General features: G+C 27.5%; 1 long non-coding RNA gene across 1 annotated transcript in view; it reads left to right on the forward strand.

Annotated features, from left to right (window-relative positions):
* LOC134828540 (uncharacterized) overlaps positions 1–15,230 on the forward strand; it is a 31,157-nt gene extending 15,927 nt beyond the window's left edge. The window contains exons 2-3 of the long non-coding RNA XR_010161905.1: positions 8,250–8,831; positions 15,109–15,230. This is a non-coding gene — a long non-coding RNA (uncharacterized LOC134828540). The remainder of the gene's footprint in view (positions 1–8,249; positions 8,832–15,108) is intronic.
* Positions 15,231–15,246: the final 16 nt, after the last annotated feature.

Raw genomic sequence — 15,246 nt, forward strand, 5'->3', positions numbered from 1 at the left:
TAGCTTTTGAGATCCAGAAAGGTAAAATTTCAAATTTCACAAGGGTTTCAAGACCTAAAAGGAACGATTCAATACTCTAAAATCTATCTAACTGAGAAGCAAATCTCAAATGAAGGTTATTTTGAACTATGAAGCATTTCAACTTCATACTTGGTTAAAATAACCTAAAATCTCTCGTTAGTTATTAAATATTTATATATCATCATCATGATGTTTATTTTGCGAAACACTAATTGCTCACAGTATTCTACTAAAAGAGCATGTAACTGCTCGGATTATAATATGAAATATAAATGAATGGAGGGCGATTATAACTTTTAATGCGTGCGATTATATCTCGTAATTACTTAACAGACTTTGGGAAGTGCCTTTCATAGAATTCTTGATGTATGACAAAGTTATTTGTCTATCTCCTCTCCTTTTTGCATACAAATAAATTGCTAAAAAACACAACGAAACCCACAACGAAAAACAACAACAACAACGACGCAACAAATAAGACACTTTTAAATCTTATTTTACTCGTGGCTTGATACCATTTGGAATTTAATGTTATAATTTTCAGTCATTTAAATTTTAAAAGGCAATTGTGGTAAATGCGCTGTTACACTGAAAAAAAAAGAAGCAACAGCAACAATTGCGAGAGAGATAAGCGAAAATAAAGTGATATAAAGGAAAGAAAGAAACACGAGGAAATTGCAACAAATTTTTCATTACAAATTAAATACTCGAGAAGATTTACCGCATACCTTCGCTAATATTGCATCGTATATATCTTTATTTAAATCAACGAGAAAATTAATTAATGTTGCATTCACGTAGACTTTACCGAGTGTCGACCCTCACAAACAAACAAACAAATACCACACACACACACTATTTAATTGCAAAATAACGCCATCGAAAGTAATATAAATGCACGAAAAAATTTCATATTGGTTAGTTATTATGTTTGCAAAACCATAAAAAAATCGCACATATATTTCGATCAATATTTACATCGGACGCCTACTACCATCAATATCCGGTACAATGCCACAGGAAACTTGGTTTTAATTTTCCGAGCACACACACGCACGCATCATTTCATTTAGGTTTCGCAAACACACGAAATATACGACAACCATTCAATTTGAAATCAAAATGTGTAACTACCACTGTCAAACGTATATGGCTGCGTTCAATTATTTCATCCCAAAAATGTTTCCAATATATGTGAGGGAATTCTGCATAGTTTTCATAACATGGAAAAAACTGCTTTTTATTTTTCTCTGTAAAGAGGAATTTATAAACATTGGAATTCGTAAATGATAGCATTGATTTGAACCGTCGCACGTAAAACTATACCTTCTATTATTGGGTAACAAACACGTGCAAAAATCCTAGAAAAAAAGATTTTGCTAAGCCATAAATTTTTGCTATAGGTATGAAATTTCAAAATAAAATCAAGGTTTCCCAATTTCCGAGTATTAAATGTGTTCGTTTGACAAAAAAAAAATTATCCGGTCTTTTCATAGGTTTTTGAAGGATGGAAAATTTTCGAGCATTTCTTTTTCGACGAAATTTATTTAAATCGATTTTTGGAACTTGAGACATTTATTCCATTCTCAAAAATTTTAATAAATAAAAATTTGTTTATGAAAAGTTAGCTCTAATTTGAAAAATTATTTTTTTCAATTCATTCGGTTTTTTAATAAATTTATCAAATTAAATTAAATAATAATTAAATTAAAATTAAATTTAAATTAAAATTTAAATAAATTTAAAATTTAATTTTTTACCGCATTTCGAAGAAAAAATTATTTCGACTTAAATTGTGTGTGTGTGTGTGTGTGTCACCTGTGCCCCAAAATTTTTTTTGTAATTCTTAGTTATTTAAGGACCCTGAAGGTCTGTGGGCAGTCTCTTGGGTTGTGAGGTGTATGGAATTGTGAAAGGGTCATGAGGAGTACAAAAATGTGAAATGAGGAGTTCGAAAATGTGAAATGAGGGGTTCGAAAATGTGAAATGAGGAGTTCGAAAATGTGAAGTGAGGGGTTCGAAAATCAAATTAAAATTAAATTAAAATTGAAATTAAAATAGTTCGAAAATGTTGAAATTAAAATTGAAATTGAAAATTAAATTAAAATTAAATTCACAATGCAACCTCGAAATTAAATTAAAATTTAAATAAATTTAAAATTTAATTTTTTTAAATTTAAATTAAAAAATTAAGTTTTAATAAAATTAAAATATTGCTCAAATTAAAAATTTCAGTTAATTAAAAGTTTTTAAAATCTTACATGTTTTAGCTTTTCTAAACTAAAAAAAACTATTTGATGGAAACGCCTGATACTAAAAAAAATCAATTCAACCCAAAAACTACTCCAACTCCAATCAAGCAAATTGAAATTCGTCGTCTCGTTTATTGTTCCCTTCTCTCCATTCATCCAAAATATATTTTTTTACAATTTTTCCTGCACCAACAAATTCGTGCATATGCGACGCGTCAACACAGCGACATTTATTTAAATCACTTTTGAAATTTAGTCACAAGCATTAGAAGCAAACGTCGACAGAAAAAAAACGGTTAAAACTTGACCAGAAATTGTGGGTGATAAATTTTGTTGTGACGAAATGAGGAAAAATTTGTTGAAAATCTCTGTTTTTCTCGTATACGATGTCACCACAATTGAAATGATTTATCATTTTGCTTTTTTTTCGAGTTCCAAAAGCACTTTAAAAATTTTTTCATATCAAAAATATTATCACATTACACTTAGCTTGAGAATGAGCGACACAACTTGCATATGCAAGAATTATCGCATTGTTATGCGGATATTAAAATTGGCCAAAATGTAAAATATTTACTCAGTGAACATAAGCCAGCTTTTACAACATGTAGATGTATGGCACGTTCAGAGACAGGAAATAAAGTATAGAAATATGTGTAACAAAAGGATTTTTCACATAAATATAAAATATTATTTTATATTTTACAAAACAGTGACAATCTGCACAATTTTTGTCTCTCATGTTTTATTATATTTTTTTTTTTCGTTGAATTTCATGTTTCAGGCATTTTAGGCACTTATTCAGTTGAAATGCTACTAAATGAACCTGCAAATTTTTATCCGGTGTTCTTTTTCTGCTTTCTATTAGATTATAAATGCTTCGAAAAATTCCCACAGAAAAAAATGTAAAAAATGCAGTTTTTTTGTTTCAATTTACGGTTTTGTAACAAAGTTCAAATTTCCTCAAAGACTGATTATCCTTTGAGCAACTACCTATCAGTCGTAGTTGGTTAAAATAATGGCATTAAATGTTAAAAACAATTGTCTAACAACTGGAAAACCACGCAGAATTATTTTCAGAATTTAATTTAATCCTTTTTACGTAACAAAGTTAAAATGATAAAACATATGGGTCGACATTACGCTGCAAGCTCTCACAGGATCATCATCGTTATTATTTTATTTTTCATTTTATATAAACGGATTGCCATTTTTCTACTTTTTGAAGCAGTCGTCGTACTTTTTTTTCCATTACTTGGCATAGCAACGAACAAACTTCAGGAAAAAAAATCATAAAATAGCGCAATAAATGAATAGTTCAACCTTCAAAAGTGAATCACAGTCGAAAGTCATTACTCAAAGTGCATCACCGTTAATTGTAAAAACTTTGGATTAAATTTGAAATGTTTTCCGAAAGAATGTTGAAATACGAGTTGTCGAGTTGCAATGTGCAGTTAGAACGGCAAGAATTTACAGGCAAAGAAGAAGTAGAGAAATTCAAGTTGTACAAACATTTAATAATAATATTATTGCGTTCAAAATGTGATATGAAGCAACTTGTACAGAGGAAAAGAGAAACACAAGAAAGCAAAGTGTTGCAAAGCGAGCGAAAAAGTTATTTAATAGAAACCAGATTAGAAAAATAATACATCTCATTAATTTAGTTATGATTTATTTTTCTTTGGCATTCGATATCCAACTCTTCGGTAGATGGCGAAGTGTGTGTGGCTGGCATGATGATAAATGTTCTCGGCACTGTTAGGTAAATAAAAATTAATCGAATTTCGTTGCCGCTTTTTGAGAGAAAGATCTTTTTTTCGATTAACAGTGACGGACTGTAATAATGTAATGCCTGCCAGATGAAGTTGAGAAAGAATGGAACAACTGTTCAAATAATGACGATGATTATGTATTTTATCATAATAATTTGCCAATTGATTTTTTTTGTAATCTGTGAGAGAAGAGAGTCAATTTGAATTATCTCGAACAAAAGAAGTTAAAAATGAGTGTTTGACACGCCTTGAAATTCAAAGAACGATTTTGAAAGAATTTTGATTCATTAGAATTTCTTTTCAATTTTTTTTTTTGAAACGAACTTAATTTATTAAAATCTCAGTCTCAAGTTAGTCTTGAACCTGAAGCTTTAATTTTCGAAATTATTTTGTTTAAAAAAAAAATCAGAAATTTTATTTTTTTTATCATAAAATCTAAAAATGGAATTCTCGATAAATATTTTTGCAAAAGTTCATTTAATTAATTTTATTTTTTTCAGGAATTTCTCAATAAAAATTACTCGAATGAATAAAATTTAATAAATAACAAAACAAAATACATTAATGTAAAATCCATTTTAAAAATGATAATTCAATTTTAATGAAATAATGGATAAAATTTTACAATGTTCACATCAAAATGTACATTTTTGTTTTAATCCCATTGAGATTCCTTACAACAATCGGTAATAATTGATTCCAAAAATTTATTCTTTTGACCGCCGAAATTGATATATTTTCATTTTTAAAAAATCAATAAGGCCGCTCCAAATTTTTTTTGAACTTTTTGTCCCATGCCCTATTTTAAAAGTAAAAAATCCAATGGGGCAAAATAAAAAAAAAAGTTAAAAATTTCATCAAAATTGACCATTTTTTGGCATTTTTCCATATTTTTCAAAGAATTTTCAAAATTTTATAAAAATATTTTCAATTTTTAAGAATTTTTGTATTGAAAAACGAATTTTAACTAAAAATTAATTAATATAAAAATTTTTTTAAAAAAAATTATTTTTAAAAATTTTTGACAGTTATTTTTATAATTTTTTTTTGTTTAAATTTTTAACTTAAAAATACTTTGAGATCAATTTTAAACTATCAAATCTCAATGTAAATACCATTTTGAAAAAAAGTTCTTTGGACAAAAATTTCGAAAAAAAATTTGGAGCGGCCTAAATGAATAAAAAAAATCATAAATGCAAAATTTTAATTGAATTTTTGGTTAATTTCTCAAATTAAAAAAAAAATCTGAGCGAAAAAAATTATTTCAATTCATTCACAAAAAATTTACTCAAATTGAGCTTCTGTTTATTTCTCTTTTTGCACAGTCTGTCACTTCTTAATAACTAAATAAAATCGGATGAACTCATTTCACAGAAATATTTTATTAAATCGCTATAATGAAAATGTCTTCACTTACTTTTGACACACCTTCCGCTTCAAGTATGCTAATGAATATTTAATAATGTTTGTCTTTTAAATATTTCTGTCGGTATAATTACGTAAGCGTTCTGCCATAAACAAAGCAGATTAGCGCTCTAATGATAATATCGCAGAAATAATGTGTTCAAAACAGATTGAAACTATTCCACTAAAGGGCAAAACTGCATGCACCTTGATTGGCACTTAACTCTTTTGCGCCGTTTCGCGTGTTTGTCATAAAAATTGATAAAAACAACACATCATCATCTATAAACTCATCCTAATCCACTAATGCCTACATGAGTTTTGCAACAATGTCGAATGATGATGATGTCGAAGGGTGCAGCGAATTTGACAAAATTCATGTTTTTTTATGTAAATATCGAAAATTTCTCTCTTTCTCCATGTTTGGGAATTTTATGATGAACGACAAGCTTAATGGATTAGAAATAAGATTAAAAGAACGTACGACGACGCAACACGGGACAACGCAAATAATATTATTTATTAGATTTCGTGATATATCGAATTGAATTGAGAGTGCAGTCTCGTGAATTGTGTGAATTTTTTGGGATTGTGACTGTGACGAAATATCGAGTTGTTGCGAGAAGGCGAGATGATGACGATGATGAATTCACACAAATAAATACACGATAAAGTATATATAATAAAATGCCTCCTACACACATCATCTATCTATCATAACATCGTTTCAAAAAAAAAACTCCTAACTCTAAAAAAATATTTATAACAAAAGAGATAGAAGACTCACACATTTTTTCTCAGTAGTAAAAAAATATTTGTACGAGAGATGATGATGATGATGATGCGATGAAATATTCATTGCCATCATAATATTATTTGAAGCATGAAATCAAAAAAGCAAAATACGTGCATTCAATGCGTTCCATACCCACGCGTATACAAGTAGAAAGACGCCAACATAAACATACACTGACTGCATGTTACTTTAAAAAATTAAAAAGTGAATTGCTTGCGACAATATGCGCTCTTGCTGCTGCTGCCGTACAATAACAACAAACAGACATCACAGATAGAGCGCCAAGATTACAACAATTATGTAACATTCACCTACATTTTTGAGCGTCTGACTGTTTTCATTATTGTGTATTTTTTTGCCCCTCTTTTTCTCTTGTTTTAACAGTTTAAAAACCCGAGCGTTATGTGAATTATATGGTGTGCAATAAATATTTTTTTTCTTTCGTTTCATTTGTACAAAAGTTGAATGATTTTTCTTCATCACTTGCCGCTGTTATAGAATGCTTTTAAACTGTAACAATTAGTCGTTTCTCGAAAATTGAACGAAATGCGAGACTTGAACAATTTTTTGATGTTTTAGAGATGAGTTCTCAATTTGTTTTTGTTGAAAAATTAAGCTGTCATGAAATTTCATTTTCAAGATTGTAAAAAGGAAATTTGGACTGCATTTTATAAAGAATAGGTACTAAGCTTCATCTGATTCCGTATCTGACAATAGTCTACGTTACTTTTATATCCATTTTAACGAATACTTCATATATTTGTTATGACGAGACGAAGAAAATCTGACACTCCATAATATGGTTAAGATATCGATTTTTCGCATGGTCAAGAAATTCTTTAGCCAAATAGTTACAGTTCAATTCTAAACATTAGTTTCGCTTCACTTTAAATATTTTTGTAGAAGATGTATAGCATAAAATTTGGCTGAGAGGGTCATAAGTGCAAATATAACATGAAAATTTGTAGTTGCTATCAATTATTCAATGCGATGCCAAGCTGCTAACTGTTCTGCTGTTAAATTTGGTGTGACGTCATTTTGGACAACTATTAAGAAATCCAATAAATCCAAATATGTTTCAAGCCTTTTCCTCCAGATCGAAAAATTCTGCCGCGTCAAAACTGGTAGTTTATTTTCCGTGGAGCCCATAACCTGTAGTTGCTATTGATATTTATAATTGACGTTTTATTTGATAACTTATTCATAGCCTACTTCTTCTTCAAAATTTTCTCCAGAAAGGCAGGATTCGTTTATTGAAATACTTTTTTTGCTTTGATAATTATTCCGCTTACATCCGAAATTTTATAAGATCGTAAAACTACTTCTAAAAAAAAGTTAAAAATATTTAAAATATTTAAAATATAAGTACTTACTTACCTGAACATAAATACTGAATACCTCGCACGCAATTTTTTCATGCGTAACGTCAATTCTTCACAATTCATCTTTTGTATTATTGCCGCTTCATACACAGGTAGTGGGAAAATTATGCCTGTAGATGAGAAAAAATAATGAAATGAAAAGTTTATGTTCACAAAGTGTGTGAGCGCAATAAAACAATAAATTTAGACGAAAAAAGTGTTACACTGTGCTCAGAGACGTTGCCCCATTTATTTTTTTGCCATCACATTTTGAGCAACAAATCTTTAAAATTCCTTTATTTTTTTCATCTAATCCTTTGTCTCGGTGATTTATGATAAATATGATGGACATATAGGACGGATATCCATCATCCCTCATTTTCTCCGACAAAAAAAAAGTTCTGTCTACCGAACGATGCAGATTTGTTTTATTTTTTTTAGTTTTTTTTTTCTTTTTTGTGCAGCTGTATGGTGTGATTAAAGATTGAATGTGTCTCACTCTTTCTCTCAGATCACTTATGAATAAAAAATGTAGTGTCTAGAGCTGCATTTGACATATTTTTCCTTTCATTTAAGTTTTTTTTCTGCTATAAAAAATCTTTTAAATGACTGATTTTCTTTTGTATTCTCTTTTTTTTCACAGTGCTGCATGTAGATCTAAAACAACAACAGCATCCATCAACAGACAACTTACTCACAGATATGACGTAAATGTGCAAATTGTGGAGAAGAATAATAAAAGACGAAAAGTGTGGAAAAATGAAAGAATTATATAACAAATTTGAATGAAACAAAGATAAAAAAAAAAGTAAAATATCTCTTTAAATGTGACATATACGCGAAAATTTTTGTGAAAGAAAAAAAATCATTAAAAGAGGAAAAACAAGTGAAAAGAATTTAGAAACAAAGGCTGGAAAAGTACTTTATTCTGCGCCATATCATCTTGAAATTTTTGCCATATCACCAAACACACACATTTTCCCAAAAAGTAATTTCGAATCACATTCCCATTGTCACCCGTGTCCAAAATTGTACGCAACAGTAGCAGAGTTTTTTTTTCGAAAGATGAGCCGTGAAACAATAAGCTTAGCAAATGGAGGTCTGCAATGTTAAGATAACCATTCAGCATCCATGTGAGAAGGAACCAACAACTACTCCGAGAAATACGAACAACAACAAAAATATTAAATGCTACAAATTAAATAAAATCATTGATCATACTTGGGTAAGTCTCCATCAAAATAATAATAATGCTTTTAATTTTAATTAATTTTTGTCTGTCGAACGCTTCTACTGATGAGTCACAAAGAATGCTCATTTATTTTATTTTTTTGTTTGAGTGATTCTGATATGGGGAGCAAACAATGGAAAATATTATATAGGCGATAATTAGATTTTAAACTTTTTTTTTGTTTGATCCTTTTTTGAATGAATATCGAATGAATTTATTTTTATAACAATAAGTTTCATTTTTGGAATTGGCTTTTTAAAGTTTCACATTCATTTTATTTTTTTTTTTGGGTCGAATTGAGATTTTAATTGAACTGTTGTTGTGTCATTGTTTCGGTTAATTAGTGTGTTTATTCGAAAAGTTGCTCTTTTGGCATTTGTTCATTTACAAGTTTGTGGCGGATTATTTTTTGTGAATAAGGCAACAGGTTGTTTTAATTTGAGACGCAATTGGTTCAAAGTCAAGAGCTTTCGATTAAAATTGATTTGTTTTTGACATAAAATTTTCTTGTCTTTAATCAATCAAAAATTTTGTTATTTTGACAATCAAGAAATGTTTCTTTTGAATGATTGAAAACCTTGAAAAAAAAAAAAAATAATTAAAAATTAATAAAAAATAATATTTTTTTTTTTTAAATAAAAATTAAATAATTAAATTAAAAAAAAATAAAATAAAATTAAAATAAAAAATAAATTAATAATTTTTTAAATTAAATTAAAAAAATTAAAAAAAATAATAAAAAAATAAAAGCAATAAAATAATTTTAAAACAATAAATTTAATTATTAAATTAAAAAAAAAAAAAAAAAAAAAAAAATAATAAAAAAATATAAAATTAATTTTTAAAAATTTTTAAAAATTATAAAAAAAAATAAATAAAATAAAATTTAATAAAATATTTATTTAATTAAATTTTTCAACAAATTTATTTATTTAAAAAATTTAAATTTAATTTATTATTTTTTTAATGATTTTTAGGTATTTTTCATTTATTGCCTCAAAATTAAATCTGATAATTTATTTAATTGTATTTTAATTAGAGAATTTTTGTGTGATAGCCTTTAGAATAGCCCAAGTAAACTTTTAGTGCAATATAATTTATTGCAATGAAAATAAAAATTGTACTGCAAAAGTACAAACTAAAGCCTAATTTAATTGAAAAACAGTACTTCAATAATAAACTCCACTCAAAGTCATGTTCCAACTAACGAAACTATTGTTCAGTAATTGCTCTGATGAAAAGTCTCATTTACTCCTTTCTTTTTGATATTAATTTATTATCCTTTATTCATCCACTTTTGCAACGAAAAAAGTGCAAACGACGTGATCTTTCTAATTAATTTCCATTGTCAAGTTCGTTTTATTTTTTTTTCTATCAAGAGTTGCCATTTTCGTGGAGTCATCATGATTTTTTTTCTCCATTTTCAACGATCAAGAAATATTTTTCAACTCGTAACAAATTGCGGGCCTTAACAAGATTTACTGCTTATCTCAAGTATTGTACCTAAACGTGTGGCTTGTAAGACGAGAAACTTCCAGAACAAAAAAAAAGAAGATTTACATACAAAACATTCCATTTAAAAGGACAAACGATTTATGAATCATCATAACAAATGATGACGAAGGACCGGAGAACGTTTAAACTTTCGGCTCAAAAGGTCTCGAATTTATTTTATTTAAAGCATAATAAATGCCCGGTGACCATTTGAAAAGGGGTGAAATATTCTCAATTTTTATTCAAGTAGAACGGAAAAGTGTAAATAAGCAAAAGGAAAATAACACGTAATGTGATTAACGTAAAATGTGACACAAAAAACCAAAAATTTTGCACAGCATGTCTCAAAGAGTAACAAAAAAGCTGTGTGTGTGTACCTCTTCATTGTTCATTTTGACATTTTTCAAGGACTATCTCTAATCCCTTGTAGTTTGCATACAAATTGATACGTTGCGTTCGGTGTAACGAGACACTTACGTGTACGAGGAAAAGTACACGCAAAAGGAAAATAATAAAACACTGAGAAAAACACACGGACCAGCACAAAAGAACGAGAAGATAAAGGTTGGACAATTAGGGAAGATTTGAACCTTTCTTTTTCATCTGTTACATTTTCTCCGTTATGGATTTATGTTCATAATGTCTTGCTCGGCTGACTGGTGTGTATCTCCTCCATTGATATCCATAACAACAAAGGTTGATATTGTTTAAAATTCATAATACACCTCCATTGCCCATAAATTCTTTTCATGAACTCCGATGCGGGGTCTTTCAACTATTTTCTCCAAATTCATCTTATCGACAAAAAATAAAAAGAAAGCACAAGGGAAATTCGAATTGAATAACACTGCAACTTTCGTCTTTGGTATTCAAGTCAGCGAAGGGATAGCGATAGGCAAAAGGCACATAATAGGAAAGTTCAATAGAATTCAAAATTCGACATTAGGATAAACAAACACAACATTCTATCATGATTATTGCATGGTACAAATGCCTAACAAGGCTTATTATAAAATGATGTGCCATATAGTGCCAATTATTTCTATCTAAATTCATTTCAAAGGCAACATATTGTGTTGCGTTGTTGTTGTTGTTGTTATTTTGTGTCGTTGCTCTGTGCCATCAAATATAAGTCGGAGTATAAACAAGACAAGGCAGAAATATTTTTATGAAAATCCTCGACGATGATGACGACGATGTATTAACAGTTGTCTGTCGCTTTTTGGATTTATTTGTATGATTTTTTTTTGTTTATTTTGCTCTTTAACTGTATCTGTGAAGTGCAAAAAATTGTTTGTCTCGAAAGATTTTTTTCTTGCGAGATGTATGATCTCAAATTTCTGATCAAAGGTTAAATTTAGTGAACTCGAGTGAATTAGAGGTTTAAAAAAAACTTATATATTAGTATACAAAAAAAGTTGATTGAAAACCGTAATGTAGATAATTCTTATGGAAAAAAAATAATCCGTTCGAATTAAAGAAAATAGGTTTTAAAATTCGCTCCATTAACATTTTTACGTAAAATTTTTGAACTTTAAACGAATTTTGAAAATTTTTCAATATTTTTAACAAAATTTTTGAGAATAAATTATTTTAGTGAATTTTTATTAATTAATTTATTGATTTTATGAAAATTAAATTAAAATTTGTCTAAATAATTGCTAAAAAAAATCCAAAATTTAATGGAAAAATATTGTTCTATTAACTTCAAAATTGATGTTCTATTAATTAATTACCATTTTTTTTTTTGAATTTGTAACGGATTTTTTTCCATAAGAATTATCTACATTACGGTATTTCAATTAGAAAATTTGATCAAAAAGCAACTTGAGTTTAATTTTAAAGCTTATCTTTGCACATCACTCGATTCATTATTTCATGAAAAAAAATATGGCATGAGATTTTTTGATAGTTTTTTGTGTTAGTCTAAAGTTAGGTCTAAAGTAATCGAAAAAACCTAATTCTTAATTATGGAATATGCTTCAGTATTTTTAAGCACTTTTAGCTTGGCTTGGTATGGAAAGAGGTACATGAAAACCCCCAAATCCATTAAAAATATATCAAAAGCTCATTTTAAAATTTTGAATTTAGGTTTTTTCGACTACTTTTGGCATAACTAACACAAAACTATCAAAAAACTCATGCCATATTTTTTTCCATGAAATGATGAGATGGGGTGATGTGTTTGGCTTATTGAAGTAATCAATATCACAGGTTGAATTAAAAATACTAAAGCAGCGGTTCAAAATTGAACATTTATGGATCTCTTTTAAAGTAAAAGATCTTGTCTCCTGAGGTCGTAGAGCAATAAGCGATTTTCAAATGCATCATTGACATGAATAGAATTAATTTTATCATTAAGGACATCATGAACGAAAATACAACAGTTAGACAATTGACGATCTCTCAAAATCAGCATTTCTATCAAGCGATGTTCATAAGTGAGAAGTTGATGCTTTTTCCAACTAAAATTTGAATAGACATCCAGATCAAACTTTCATAATTAATTTTTTTTTTCACTAAATTGTTTTGATTATGAATGTTCTCATTTTCTTGAAACTTTCTATGAATTCTGAAATATTTTTTTTTGAAATTTAATTAAAATAATTTCAAATTGACTTACCTGAAGAAACGTCAAGTTTTGCTTTTGATCTCTTCGAAAAGTAATTCTTCGCAGTTTTCTTTTCTTTCACACACAGAAGCTGAAACAAAATGTGAACGTTAAACAAAGCGCAAAAGCATCAATAACAACTATTCAAACGAACATAATGAAATCATAAAAAATAGAAGAAAAATAATAATATTCAATCATAAATATTTGAAAATGTTAAACGGAACTTAAATAAAATGGTTTGAAATGAAAGACGTGATAAGCATAAGAAAGGAGCTTTTTGTGTGTTTATGGCTTCTCAATAGTATACCTTGTAGGTACTTGAAACGTATATTTATGGCCTGTTTGTACTCTTTTAAAGTGTGTGTGTGCGCAATATAATATAATAATAAAAAAAAGAAACTACAATAAACTTTGTGTTATCTCGAACGATCCTGCCACTGCTGCTGCTGCTGTTTTGTTGTGTCCCAGCAGAAAATTGTCTTGCTTTGTTGCACAGTTTTAGTCGCCTGCCACTCCTGCATAGTTTCTATAGAGACAGAGCGACGGGAGAGAGAATTAAATCTCCCTGGACTTTAATATCAACTGAAATATTTTTATTCTTTATACTTGAATAAAGTATTTTTCCTCTATTTTCTGTGTAGTTGTTAAAAACTTTTAGATAAAGAAATTTTGTAAAAAAAAAAATATGAAAAATATTTTCTTGTTCCAGCAACTGTCTACTGAAATTATTTTAATATTTTTACCATTTATTAAATTTCAATCTTAGTCAAACTCTTGCTTGTATCGCTCACTGCTTTTCTCCTTTTTTCTTGTATTTGGCTTGAAACCGAGTACCAAGAATGATTTAATTAACTTTTTCTTCCACGGTTAAAAGAGATTATTTTTTCGTCGAAACTTTTCCACTCAATTAGCAATTTTTGGAGAAATTTCGTAATTTTCCATAAAATCTAAAAATAGACAAATTAAATCAAAAAAAAATTACAACAATAAAACAATGATAAAATTTTATTGTTATAAATGAATATGGTGCCATTAAGAGTTTAAGTTAGAAGGACCCTCATTAAAAGATGTCACAAATTATTTCTGTTTCTCTCTCGTGGGATAAACTTACATGGTTTGAGTTTAAAATTTGTGTCACACAAAGTGAGCAACGATACGACTGTGAATTTGATGAGGAAGGGTGAATGTCTCTAGCCTGAAATAGAGAAGCAATTTGTGTGTTTGAATTAGATTAATAAAGTACAGAAAGAGAGAAGAAACAAAAAAAAAGAAACAAAGGGGAATAAAAGTTAAATTTTATTTTATTACGATGATATTTTTGTTAATTAATTTTATGCAATCATCTCGTCGACTTGTAGATACAGATTAGGTATATAAAATAAAACAAATATTCAAATATTAACTTTGGGGTTATGAGAGACAAGAAACAAGCATCCAATTATTTGTTTTTGAAAAATTTTTTGGGATGTTGCTAATTTGCTTTGTAAAAATTTAATTTAATCTATAAATGAAACAAAAGAATTAATCGGCTTAGGCTAATACAATTTTAAATTTGTTTCATTTTTTGTCCAATTTAATTTTTTTTATAAATTTTTAGGATACAAATTTAATTAAAAAAAATTAAAAAAATTTTAAATAATTTAAAAAAAATAAAAAATTTTTTTTTAATATAAATTTTTTAATAAAATAAATAAATAAATGAATAAATTTAATAAAAAAATAATTAATTTTTAAAGTAATTTTTAATAATTTTAAATAAAAAATATTAAATAAATAAATTAATAAAAAATTAAATAAATTTAATTAAAAATTTTATTAATTAATATTTTTTAAGTAATTTTTAAAATTTAATTTATAAATATTAATTAATTAATATTTTAAATAAAAAAACTAATATTTTTTTAAATAAAATAAAATAGTAAATTAATTATAAAATATTAATTAAACGAAATTAAATGTATTTAATTAATTAATTAATTTAATATTAATTTTTAAATTAAAATAAAATTTCCTATTAAAATTTGAAAAAAAATTTTAAAAATATTTGAATTTATTTCATTAAATTAAAAAAGACGTAAAATATGTGAAAAAAATTTTTGAATTGTACTTACCTTAAATTAAAAAATATTAATTAAAATTTTTTGTCTAAATTTTCCCTTTCAGTGTTTATCAAACGAACATTCTAGCAGCGATTCGATACAATGCTGCTCCACACGGATAGCGTATCATCGTCGCCAATACCGGGAACGAATGTCGATGCGAATCCGCATGCCAGTCTCTCGTACTCATCGAGCAATAACT

Source organism: Culicoides brevitarsis, chromosome 1 (assembly GCF_036172545.1).
Source record: "Culicoides brevitarsis isolate CSIRO-B50_1 chromosome 1, AGI_CSIRO_Cbre_v1, whole genome shotgun sequence".
Lineage (NCBI taxonomy): Eukaryota > Metazoa > Arthropoda > Insecta > Diptera > Ceratopogonidae > Culicoides > Culicoides brevitarsis.